The sequence below is a fragment of the Cololabis saira genome, chromosome 23 (genome assembly GCF_033807715.1).
Source record: "Cololabis saira isolate AMF1-May2022 chromosome 23, fColSai1.1, whole genome shotgun sequence".
NCBI lineage: Eukaryota > Metazoa > Chordata > Actinopteri > Beloniformes > Belonidae > Cololabis > Cololabis saira.
This window is the reverse complement of record NC_084609.1, coordinates 31,825,604-31,837,660: the sequence shown is the minus strand read 5'-3', so window position 1 is coordinate 31,837,660 and position 12,057 is coordinate 31,825,604. Positions and strand designations below refer to the sequence as shown.

Genomic DNA, 12,057 nt, shown 5'->3' with positions numbered 1-12,057 from the left:
CACCACCGCATAGTAACTCCAACGAACACCTCAAAGCACAGGAGAAGCAAGCACGACGAGGATGGGATTTGAACCCATGCGTGCAGAGCACAATGGATTAGCAATCCATCGCCTTAACCACTCGGCCACCTCGTCTAGTGCTCGTTAATATAGTCCCTAATCAATTACTGCTAATTCAATTAGTGCCTACTCAACTCGTCATCATTCAACTACTCCTTATCAAATAGCCCTCATTCATCTCACCCGTATTTAACTCGTCCTTGCTCATCTAAAACTCATTCAACAAGTCCATACTCAACTAGCCCTCATTCAACTCTTCTTTATTCAATTAGTCCTTACTCAACTAGTCCCAATTCAACGATTTATTATTTAACTAGCCATTATTCAACTAGTCCTCATTAAACTAGTCATCGATGATGCAGTTCAACTAGACATCAATGTGTGCTGTCTACACCTGTTTATATATTGGTCTCTGTAGTCCAACAACTAACAGTCATATTTACATAGAACTGTTAGTTCTCCTGTTAATGGTTCATTAATACTAATATATCTGCACTTGTTTTACCTTTGACAACATATCGGTGTCTCACCTTTCCCTGTTCTTCATCCTTTCTTTTCTTTCTCACTCCTCTTCTTGCTCTAGCCACCTGTTTTTCAGCAGGTAGGTCTTCTCTCTGAAAGGGGGGTTGTTCCTTGCCAGTGTTTATTTGACAGTTTTTGGGGGTCATGCGATTGGTCTCTGGAAAGCACCTAGCTTGTATTGTATTGATGCTTTACTATATAAACAAAATGTAGCTTACAGGTAATGCTACTGAGCATCTTAGCTTATTTCAAGCAAAGACATCATCCGGCCATGTTGGGATACCACCACCACATAGTAACTCCAACGAACACCTCAAAGTACAGGAGAAGCAAGCACGACGAGGATGGGACTTGAACGCATGCGTGCAGAGCACAATGGATTAGCAATCCATCGCCTTAACCACTCGGCCACCTCGTCTAGTCCTCGTTAATATAGTCCCTAATCAAATACTGCTAATTCAATTAGTGCCTACTCAACTCGTGACCATTCAACTACTCCTTATCAAATAGCCCTCATTCATCTCACCCTTATTTAACTCATCCTTGCTCATCTAAAACTCATTCAACAAGTCCATACTCAACTAGCCCTCATTCAACTCTTCTTTATTCAATTAGTCCTTACTCAACTAGTCCCAATTCAACGATTACTTATTTAACTAGCCATTGTTCAACTTGTCCTCATTAAACTAGTCATTGATGATGCAGTTCAACTAGACATCAATGTGTGCTGTCTACACCTGTTTATATAGTGGTCTCTGTAGTCCAACAACTAACAGTCATATTTACATAGAACTGTTAGTTCTCCTGTTAATGGTTCATTAATACTAATATATCTGCACTTGTTTTACCTTTGACAACATATCGGTGTCTCACCTTTCCCTGTTCTTCATCCTTTCTTTTCTTTCTCACTCCTCTTCTTGCTCTAGCCACCTGTTTTTCAGCAGGTAGGTCTTCTCTCTGAAAGGGGGGTTGTTCCTTGCCAGTGTTTATTTGACAGTTTTTGGGGGTCATGCGATTGGTCTCTGGAAAGCACCTAGCTTGTATTGTATTGATGCTTTACTATATAAACAAAATGTAGCTTACAGGTAATGCTACTGAGCATCTTAGCTTATTTCAAGCAAAGACATCATCCGGCCATGTTGGGATACCACCACCACATAGTAACTCCAACGAACACCTCAAAGTACAGGAGAAGCAAGCACGACGAGGATGGGACTTGAACCCATGCGTGCAGAGCACAATGGATTAGCAATCCATCGCCTTAACCACTCGGCCACCTCGTCTAGTCCTCGTTAATATAGTCCCTAATCAAATACTGCTAATTCAATTAGTGCCTACTCAACTCGTCATCATTCAACTACTCCTTATCAAATAGCCCTCATTCATCTCACCCTTATTTAACTCATCCTTGCTCATCTAAAACTCATTCAACAAGTCCATACTCAACTAGCCCTCATTCAACTCGTCTTTATTCAATTAGTCCTTACTCAACTAGTCCCAATTCAACGGTTACTTATTTAACTAGCCATTATTCAACTAGTCCTCATTAAACTAGTCATCGATGATGCAGTTCAACTAGACATCAATGTGTGCTGTCTACACCTGTTTATATAGTGGTATCTGTAGTCCAACAACTAACCAGGTAACAGTCATATTTACATAGAGCTGTTAGTTCTCCTGTTAATGGTTCATTAATACTAATATATCTGCACTTGTTTTACCTTTGACAACATATCGGTGTCTCACCTTTCCCTGTTCTTCATCCTTTCTTTTCTTTCTCACTCCTCTTCTTGCTCTAGCCACCTGTTTTTCAGCAGGTAGGTCTTCTCTCTGAAAGGGGGATTGTTCCTTGCCAGTGTTTATTTGACAGTTTTTGGGGGTCATGCGATTGGTCTCTGGAAAGCACCTAGCTTGTATTGTATTGATGCTTTACTATATAAACAAAATGTAGCTTACAGGTAATGCTACTGAGCATCTTAGCTTATTTCAAGCAAAGACAGCATCCGGCCATGTTGGGATACCACCACCACATAGTAACTCCAAGGAACACCTCAAAGCACAGGAGAAGCAAGCACGACGAGGATGGGATTTGAACCCATGCGTGCAGAGCACAATGGATTAGCAATCCATCGCCTTAACCACTCGGCCACCTCGTCTAGTGTTCGTTAATATAGTCCCTAATCAATTACTGCTAATTCAATTAGTGCCTACTCAACTCGTCATCATTCAACTACTCCTTATCAAATAGCCCTCATTCATCTCACCCTTATTTAACTCGTCCTTGCTCATCTAAAACTCATTCAACAAGTCCATACTCAACTAGCCCTCATTCAACTCTTCTTTATTCAATTAGTCCTCACTCAACTAGTCCCAATTCAACGATTACTTATTTAACTAGCCATTATTCAACTAGTCCTCATTAAACTAGTCATCGATGATGCAGTTCAACTAGACATCAATGTGTGTTGTCTACTGTTTATCAAAGTAGGAGTCGGGGAGTGAATGCAGTGGACGCAACAGATTACCGTGTTTGCAATGTAACATTACCAGTACAGCATCATTAACTGCAGCTAGAAAAGTTACTTTACTTAGCAGATAAAGTAACGTTAGCTGAGCATTAGCTCGCCAGCTCTACTTACCACTCTTTGTGCACCTTCAGATGTCGAACGAAGTTGGAAGTTGTTCTCCGTCTGTGATCTTCGACCCGCATGTTTTGCACACCACAATTTCTTTTTTTGTTCACCACCTCATAGTATTTGTACCCAAACAAAATTATCTTCGGTATCATTTTTGCAAACCGGCGCTTTGGTTACCATTTCTTCGTCATTGGTTGTCATGCAATTTGATTGGATGCTGTCGCAACGTGGATCTAATTTGATTGGATGCTTTGCCAGCTCGCACACACACAAATGCACACACACACACACACACACACACACACACACACACACACACACACACACACACACACACACACACACACACACACACCCAGAGCGCGTTCGTTATTAACATACTTTTTAATCTTTGTGTTTTGGTGAAAGTAGCAAGTCTTCTCAAGGTCAAGTCGAGTTGCAAGTCTTTTAACATTTTGTCAAGTCGAGTCTAAAGTCATCAAATTCATGACTCGAGTCTAGCTCGAGTCCACACCTCTGGCGATTACTCTGTTCATGGTGTTGTTGAGCGTGGTTTCAATCTCCTTCTGTGTGTTAGCTGTCTCGGCCTGTGAGGAGCGGAGCTGTGTCAACTCACCGGTCAGTTCTTCTCGTAAAGCTTGTATGTCCACGGTTGTCTACGCGGGGAGACTCAATGTCATTTTTAACTCCTTGAGACGATGCCATGATTTCAGCCTTTATCTGTGTCAGCACCGCTTCTCTGGAAGTTTGAAGTTCCTCTCGGAGTATCTGCAGGGAGAGAGCGGCCTCGGGGCCAGGTGTCTTGCCTTGTGGGGTCGCTGCTGCTCTGTCGGCCATGTTGAGGCTGCCTCGTGTGAACGGAGTTATATATTGCTGTAACTGTGTCCCTTGTTGTTTCCCTTTTCGTGCGGGCATATCACAGTTCTGTTACCAATAGGGAGCGGAGACCGGACCAGGATGACCGGTTTTTAATGGATAATTATCCTCATTATCATATTCAATTGTATGTATTTGAGGGAGGATTGAGCGGAATATTGTGCTCCCGCATGTGCGCTCAAATCCACGTTTATTGTGATGTTCAAAGAAACGTGCATTGATTTGGGCGTACGCACAGTTTTGAAAAAGAATTACACACATGGATTCACATTGAAATCCACGCACTCTTTGTACATGAGGCCCCTGGTCCAGTCGGTGGTAGAGAGGGTGAAGGGAGAAGGTCACTGGCATCTGACCCAGAATCACTATTGACAGCTCCTGAAAAGCCATGGTAGACCCAGAACAAACATGAGGACAACGTTAATTCGGTTACAGGCAATAATCTGATTGCTGTTGTCCATCTAAATATAGTTTATGGTGGGGATACTCCACCTACCTTAATGTGATTATCACTTACTGAAAATACTAACTTGATTAGTTTAATGTTGCTATGTACGTATATATTTCTTACTGCAACTCTTTCCTCCATCTGATTATGTTGGGAGTATTGTGGTCCATGTAAACGTAGTCAGTTGGAGCATCAGCTGAAGTAAAAATGGTTCATTGGAGTCCGACCACAGCAGCTGTGTGTCGTTAGCCCGTTAAGCTGTGGTTGGTCAGAACTGGTCCCTGGCAACATTTAAAAACTCTCAGCTGTGCTGACTCCTTTACTTCTGACTTTCATTATGAAGACTGCAGGCTTTTTCTTGAGGTTTGGTACAGTCTTGGTTGGAAGCAACTGTTTCCAGCCGGTTCTAGAAGTTTCTTATGTTGTGTTCTTGTTTTTCAGGGTTTCCCTCTGTGTGTTGTTGATTGTGGAGTCATGTGGGATGCATTTGAAGGGTAGACTATGATTTGGTGAAGACATGACATGTGTAGTTGTATCACACTCGGCTTAAATCTTCTGTTTTCTGTCCTCAGGATCAAAATCTCACCAACAGATTGGTGGTGGCAGCGGTGCTGGTGGCAACTTTGCCTCCTACCAGGGAGCACCCATAGGTCATTCAGCACCAGTACTCTACAGTGCCCCTAGACTGGTATTTGTCCAAAACCCTAACCCCCCTCAGCTTGTACACAACTCCAGTAGGGAGCAGCCTGGAATCAGCTGCACCTGCTGTGGGATACTATGTTGATACTGGGTCTGCTGTGCCCCTTCAGGCAGGAGCTGTCGGTACTGGGTCTGCTGTGCCCCTTCAGGCAGGAGCTGTCGGTACTGGGTCACTTGTGCCCCTTCAGGCAGGAGCTGTCGGTACTGGGTCACTTGTGCCCCTTCAGGCAGGCGCTGTCGGTACTGGGTCACTTGTGCCCTTTCAGCCTGGCTATGTTGTCTCTGGTTCTTCTGTACCATTTCAAGCAGGAGCTGTTGGTTCAGGACCGGCTGGAGCTGGTCAGTCTCGTCTACCAAATAAGTCTGATGTATGGTAGTAGTCTTGTGGTTGGGTACTGTATCCTGACTTGTTTCTCCACAGAAACCGAGTGGGCTGTTCCTCCCCGAAGCTTGACTGAAGCAGCAGATGATGCCCAGACCATGGATGCCAGTGACTTTCTTCCATCACCCCCTCTACCACCACCTGAACCGAGCTTCCAGGCAGGAGAAGCTGCCAGTGTAATGAGGGAAGCTGAACTTGGCAACTTCCAGCGGCAGACAGAAGAATTTGGCTATCCAGGTGACCAACTGGGCCAAGGACAGCAGGGCTTCACAAGTGTGGTGGTTCCCCAGTTTGGTGTGGGTGGTTTCTCGGCTTACCCCTATCCAGATTTTGACTACAAACTCCTGTATGGCCTGTACCCTCCTGGCACCCAGACTACCTTCAGCCAGCACCATGAGAAGGGCAAAGACTACTCACAGGCCGCCCACTACTTGACAGAGCATGCTTCTGACGACCATGATTCTGTGCAGCAGAAAAAGGTCTTCCAAGCTGCCTCCTAGACTTCTGCAGGAAATGCTTAGGTGTCTCAAGGCTGGCAGAAATATGTCCTCTGCATAAAAGATTCTGATCAGCTTTGGCCAATAAAGATTTTAACTTGTACATGGCTTTGGGGAATGCTTATTTATAACAAAGGTGACAAAATGCTGTTGACTGATGTAAACTAATATTAACATTGCAAAATGGATGTAGGTTACACTTCCTCCCCACATCAATGCGTGTCCTGAAGGTCTGGCATTACAAGCCATATCCTGAGGTTGGTAGCATTGCTGTGCAGTCTAAGCATGGATGCTACTTAGACCTTCACTTGCAGAAGATTGGTGGTTGTCGGAGCCTCCACATGGCTCTGGTTCCTGGGGAAAGTGCTGTAGACCCATATGGGACTGCTTAGAATTATGACCACATTGAAGGTAAAATGTATTTTAAAAGGTGGTTTGTGGGACATGACTAAGAAGCAAGAATCCTCCTAGTTGCAAAGCTCACCTTTTGAAACTTGCACAGATTTATTCAAACGGGGAGCGGCTGATGGCTATAAGCCTGCAGGCTGATAGCTGCACGCCAAGAGTTTCACCAATACAGCAAACATTGCTATAGGACATGGTATACTACCACACTGAAGCATCACAAGTGAGCAGGCAATGGCTCAAATGTTCACGACAGGGGCTTCTCCAAAAGGCTATGCAACATTTTAAACAATTTTGCTGGTTTTTGGAAAACTGATTTAAAACTCCATAATTTTCTCGACTGAAAGGCCTTATCGGGGCAGGAATGGAAAGTCACAGAAAAACTTCAGATTTCTGGTCTCCTGGATTGTGGATTATCTTGCCGAGAGACCAGGGCCCTCATTTATCAATCGTTCGTACGCACAGATATGTGCGTAAAGCGTGCGTACGAGCATTCCCACGCAAAGAATGGTATTTATCAACATGCACCTGTGCGCAGAAACACGTGTAAATATACGCACAGCTCCGACCATGCGTACACACAAAGCCTAGTGGTAGAACAGTGAAACTACAAATAGAAACCATTAAGAGTCTCAAACTTTACATGTGAAGTTTGAGATCGCTGAACTGTGACTGAACGGGGAACATGTGCACATGTTCCCCGTTTCCTCTAATTAATAAAAATTCTCCATAAGTAATTCAGACATTTTGAATAATTGGTGTGACAAGCTATAAAAGACAGCTTTGGCAGGACGACCTGAAAAGAAAATACAAGTACCATGGCTTATCTTGCAGTGTTGGAAGATTTGGAGAACCTGCGCTCCGAGGGAGCGCGTTTTCAAAGAGCGTGCTGATCTGTTGATCTGTGAGAGCACGGAGCGGCTGCTCAGCAGGTAGCGTTTCCCCAAAAACATTCTGATGGATTTATGCCGTGATTTACAACCTATAATGGAGCGAGAGACAAAACGCAAGCCATCCAAGTCACATCCAGACTGTCCACCCTGGGATTTTTTGCCACCGGAACATTTTGACATATGCGGCATTTCGCAGCCGACACTAAGCAAAATCATGCCGGCAGTGTTGGATGCAATAATTTCTCTGGCCATAATTTACACCCAGTTTCCATACACACATCACCAAGTCGAAATTAAATCAGGATTTCATGCCATCGCCGGATTCCCAAACATAATTGGAGCTAGATTGCACCCACATTGCCATAAAAGCACCATCACATAATGAATTCAGTTACTTGGACATGAAAGGATTTCATTCAATCAATGCACAAATAATCTGCGATATGTCTCTGTTGCCCGTCGTTGCCCGGTGGCCTGAACGCACAACTCATTTATTCTGCAGAACAGCTCGGTTGGTGTTTGCACCTCCAAGCAGGAGCTTTTGACTCCAACCAAATCTTAATTTATGGATAATCTTCCAAGAAATATATCAAACATGGTCAACATAATTATTTTACAAGCTAAATATCACATACATAAATGCAAATGGAATAACAAAAAACCCCTCCATTGTACATCTGAAAAATGAATGTAAACTGTCCGTCTCTAAAACTGATCCGTGAAAAAAACGATATTGCCAAAAGCTTATATGAAACAATGTCTTTGTTTCTTAATTTTTATTAATACACTTCCCATAGCTTGTCAGTAAATGTATCTTTTTTTTTTTTTTTTGCTCTCAACCCCCCCAAATGTTGAATGTCTGTAGATAATTGATTATTTTGTTTCATTTGCCTTTTGTTGTAAACTCTACAGGATTTTGTTCAATAAAGTTTGAAAACCTCCAACCGGGAGCTGTTGTTGCTCCATATATGGTCAATTGGAGGCGTTTCTGTATGCAAATGACGGTAACCATGCACGAGCACGGCAGTTTAGAACAGGTGGGATTTATCATCACTGATGTGCGTACGACCAGCGTCCGGACGTTTGATAAATCTGGATTTTTTTGTACTTACACACATTCTAAATTTCATTCCTACGACAGAATTTAGAAACTTTTCTACGAACGATTGATAAATGAGGGCCCAGGTTTTTGAGGCTCAACAGCTGCACATCAGACACCATGGTAAATTAACTCTAACTGAACCAGAACTCCCTTTGTGGCACAATAGCAGGGTAGACCAGACTTCCCTCTGCCACTTCGTCCAGTTCATTTGGGGAGATCCCAGGGTATTTCCACACCAGCCGAGAGAAATACTCCCTTTAGCGTGTCTTGGGTTCTCCTCCCAGTGGGATATGCCCAGAAAACCATCAGGGAGGCGCCCAGGATGCAACCTCACCAGATGGCCGATCCCCCTCATCTGGCCCCTCTTGAAGAGGAGCAGTGGGTCTACTCTTAGGTTTTGTAGGATGGCCAAGCCTCTCATCCTATCTCTAAGGGAGTGCCCGGACACTCTATGGAAGAAACTCATTTCTGCCACCGGTATCTGCGATCTTGTTCTTTCTGTCATTACCCATATCATCTGGAGTCACGGGTAGCTAGGTAGACACATTCTTCTGTCTGCTGCTGGTAGTTGCCATGTTCAGCTTCCTTCTTACACCTGAGATATCTCCTATCTGGAGTACAGGTCCAGTCGGTGATAGAGAGGGTGAAGGGAGAAGGTCACTGGCATCCCTGAAGGGGTACAACCGACCCATAATCACTATTGACAGCTCCTGAAAAGCCATGGTAGACCCAGAACAAACATGAGGACAACGTTAATTTGGTTACAGGCAATAATCAGATTGCTGTTGTCCATCTAAATATAGGTTATGGTCGGGATACTCCACCTACCTTAATGTGATTATCACTTACTGAAAATACTAACTTGATTAGTTTAATGTTGCTATGTACGTATACATTTCTTACTGCAACTCTTTCCTCCATCTGATTATGTTGGGAGTATTGTGGTCCATGTAAACGTAGTCAGTTGGAGCATCAGCTGAAGTAAAAATGGTTCATTGGAGTCAGACCACAGCAGCTGTGTGTCGTTAGCCTGTTAAGCTGTGGTTGGTCAGAACTGGTCCCTGGCAACATTTAAAAACTTTCAGCTGTGCTGACTCCTTTACTTCTGACTTTCATCATGAAGGCTGCAGGCTTTTTCTTGAGGTTTGGTACAGTCTTGGTTGGAAGCAACTGTTTTCAGCCGGTTCTAGAAGTTTCTGATGTTGTGTTCTTGTTTTTCAGGGTTTCCCTCTGTGTGTTGTTGATTGTGGAGTCATGTGGGATGCATTTGAAAGGTAGGCTATGATTTGGTGAAGACATGACATGTGTAGTTGTATCACACTCTGCTTAAATCTTCTGTTTTCTGTCCTCAGGATCAAAATCTCACCAACAGATTGGTGGTGGCAGCGGTGCTGGTGGCAACTTTGCCTCCTACCAGGGAGCACCCATAGGTCATTCAGCACCAGTACTCTACAGTGCCCCTAGACTGGTATCTGCACCAGTATTTGTCCGAAACCCTAACCCCTCTCAGCATGTTGGATACACAACTCCAGTAGGGAGCACCCTGGAATCAGCTGCACCTGCTGTGGGATACTATGTTGGTACTGGGTCTGCTGTGCCCCTTCAGGCAGGAGCTGTCGGTACTGGGTCTACTGGGTCTGCTGTGCCCCTTCAGGCAGGAGCTGTCGGTACTGGGTCACTTGTGCCCCTTCAGGCAGGAGCTGTCGGTACTGGGTCACTTGTGCCCCTTCAGGCAGGAGCTGTCGGTACTGGGTCACTTGTGCCCCTTCAGACAGGCGCTGTCGGTACTGGGTCACTTGTGCCCTTTCAGCCTGGCTATGTTGTCTCTGGTTCTTCTGTACCGTTTCAAGCAGGAGCTGTTGGTTCAGGACTGGCTGGAGCTGGTCAGTCTCGTCTACCAAATAAGTCTGATGTATGGTAGTAGTCTTGTGGTTGGGTACTGTATCCTGACTTGTTTCTCCACAGAAACCGAGTGGGCTGTCCCTCCCCGAAGCTTGACTGAAGCAGCAGATAATGCCCAGACCATGGATGCCAGTGACTTTCTTCCATCACCCCCTCTACCACCACCTGAACCGAGCTTCCAGGCAGGAGAAGCTGCCAGTGTTATGAGGGAAGCTGAACTTGGCAACTTCCAGCGGCAGACAGAAGAATTTGGCTATCCAGGTGACCAACTGGGCCAAGGACAGCAGGGCTTCACAAGTGTGGTGGTTCCCCAGTTTGGTGTGGGTGGTTTCTCGGCTTCCCCCTATCCAGATTTTGACTACAAACTCCTGTATGGCCTGTACCCTCCTGGCACCCAGACTACTTTCAGCCAGCACCATGAGAAGGGCAAAGACTACTCACAGGCCATCCACTACTTGACAGAGCATGCTTCTGATGACCATGGTTCTGTGCAGCAGAAAAAGGTCTTCCAAGCTGCCTCCTAGACTTCTGCAGGAAATGCTTAGCTGTCTCAAGGCTGGCAGAAATGTGTCCTCTGCATAAAATTCTGAGCAGCTTTGGCCAATAAAGATTTTAACTTGTACATGGCTTTGGGGAATGCTTATTTATAACAAAGGTGACAAAATGCTGTTGACTGATGTAAACCAAAATTAACATTGCAAAATGGATGTAGGTTACACTTCCTCCCCACATCAATGCGTGTCCTGAAGGTCTGGCATTACAAGCCATATCCTGAGGTTGGTAGCATTGCTGTGCAGTCTAAGCATGGATGCTACTTAGACCTTTACTTGCCGAAGGTTGGTGGTTGTCAGAGCCTCCACATGGCTCTGGTTCCTGGGGAAAGTGCTGTAGACCCATATGGGACTGCTTAGAATTATGACCACATTGAAGGTAAAAGGTGGTTTGTGGGACATGACTAAGAAGCAAGAATCCTCCTAGTTGCAAAGCTCACCTTTTGAAACTTGCACAGATTTATTCAAACGGGGAGCGGCTGATGGCTATAAGCCTGCAGGCTGATAGCTGCACGCCAAGAGTTTCACCAATACAGCAAACATTGCTATCGGACATGGTATACTACCACACTGGAGCATCACAAGTGAGCAGGCAATGGCTCAAATGTTCATGAGACGGGCTTTTCCACAAGGCTATGCAACATTTTAAACAATTTTGCTGGTTTTTGGAAAACTGATTTAAAACTCCATAATTTTCTCGACTGAAAGGCCTTATCGGGGCAGGAATGGAAAGTCACAGAAAAACTTCAGATTTCTGGTCTCCTGGATTGTGGATTATCTCGCCGAGAGACCAGGTTTTTGAGGCTCAACGGCTGCACATCAGACACCATGGTAAATTAACTAACTGAACCAGAACTCCCTTTGTGGCACAATAGCAGGGTAGACCAGACTTCCCTCTGCCACTTCGTCCAGTTCATTTGGGGGGATCCCAGGGTATTTCCACACCAGCCGAGAGAAATACTCCCTTTAGCGTGTCTTGGGTTCTCTAAGTGGGACATGCCCAGAAAACCATCAGGGAGGCGCCCAGGATGCATCCTCACCAAATGGCCGATCCCCCTCATCTGGCCCCTCTTGAAGAGGAGCA

General features: G+C 44.9%; 4 non-coding genes across 4 annotated transcripts; all 4 read right to left on the bottom strand.

Moving 5' to 3' along the window:
• Positions 1 to 53: 53 nt before the first annotated feature.
• Positions 54 to 135, bottom strand: trnas-gcu (transfer RNA serine (anticodon GCU)). Its single transcript has one exon. It is a non-coding gene; the product is annotated as a tRNA-Ser (tRNA).
• Positions 136 to 918: 783 nt separating this feature from the next.
• On the bottom strand, positions 919 to 1,000 carry trnas-gcu (transfer RNA serine (anticodon GCU)). Its single transcript has one exon. It is a non-coding gene; the product is annotated as a tRNA-Ser (tRNA).
• Positions 1,001 to 1,783: 783 nt separating this feature from the next.
• trnas-gcu (transfer RNA serine (anticodon GCU)) lies at positions 1,784 to 1,865 on the bottom strand. The gene has a single exon. It is a non-coding gene; the product is annotated as a tRNA-Ser (tRNA).
• Positions 1,866 to 2,656: 791 nt separating this feature from the next.
• Positions 2,657 to 2,738, bottom strand: trnas-gcu (transfer RNA serine (anticodon GCU)). Its single transcript has one exon. It is a non-coding gene; the product is annotated as a tRNA-Ser (tRNA).
• Between the last annotated feature and the right edge of the window lie 9,319 nt (positions 2,739 to 12,057).